We start from the raw sequence: 1323 nt of genomic DNA, 5'->3' as shown, positions 1-1323 counted from the left end.
TCCCATCATCACCATCATCATCATCACCATCATCATCATCGTCGACATCATCATCATCTATTTTTCTATTTTCGTACAACAAGCTGCGTCAAAATTATCGGTTGCTTCGACAAAAATGGGTCACGCACATCATCATCACTACCACCACCATCATTATCATTACCATCCCCATCATCATCACAGCCACCACCATCATCATCATGATCATCATGATCTTCATCGTCTCTTTGTACTTGATTTTAATCATCATCAGGACCGTCACAAAAACAACAACAACAGCAGCAGCAGTAATAATCACAACAACAGATAATAATAACAACAATCAATGAAACAACATTATTTTAAAATGTACTTTTACTATGAAACAAAAACAATAACAAAACAAAACAATACAATACAAAAAAGCATAAACAATAAAACAACAACGAAAAACAACAAAAAAACAACAAAAAACTGCAAAGTAGCAGCACAAACAACAATGAAACTAAAAAAGCAACAAAAAAACAGTAATATACTGGAAAAAAATATTTTTCAAAACTATATATAGATTGTACTCTAAGCAAAGTGAGCGTCATTATCTATAACAACAAAAAATAGCACCTAATAACAACAACAACTACTAATACTACTACTATTACTACTAGTACAACAGCAACAACAACAACAACAAATACTGCTACTACTACTACTACTACTACTACTACTACTACTACTACTACTACTACTACTACTACTACTACTACCAAACGCAAGACATGTTAAATGAAAGCGTTAATTTTTTTTCCACATGAATGCAATCAATTTGTACGGCAGCACATCGCATACTTAGAAAGATTTTGTACACATACGTACATATACATAAAAGTATACGTACGTACAAGCATAAAAACGCACACGCAAACATACATGCAAACTTACATGCTTGTAGCACACACACACACACACACACACACACACACACACACACACACACACACACACACACACACGTATGCATTCATATAGCGTTTGTATATATAGATAGTCTAGAGTTTTGAATGAATGTTTGAATGAATGTTTGAAATAATGAATGGATGAATGAACGAATGAATGAATGAATGAATGAATGAATGAATGAATGAATGAATGAATGAATGAATGAATGAATGAATGAATGAATGAATGAATGAATGAATGAATGAATGAATGAATGAATGAATGAATGAATGAACGAATGAATGAATGAACGAATGAATGAATGAATGAATGAATGAATGAATGAATAAATGAATGAATGAATGAATGAATGAATGAATGAATGAATGAATGAATGAATGAATGAAT

The sequence above is a fragment of the Helobdella robusta genome, assembly GCF_000326865.2.
Source record: "Helobdella robusta unplaced genomic scaffold HELROscaffold_82, whole genome shotgun sequence".
In the NCBI taxonomy this organism is placed as follows: domain Eukaryota; kingdom Metazoa; phylum Annelida; class Clitellata; order Rhynchobdellida; family Glossiphoniidae; genus Helobdella; species Helobdella robusta.
This window is presented reverse-complemented; position numbering follows the sequence as displayed.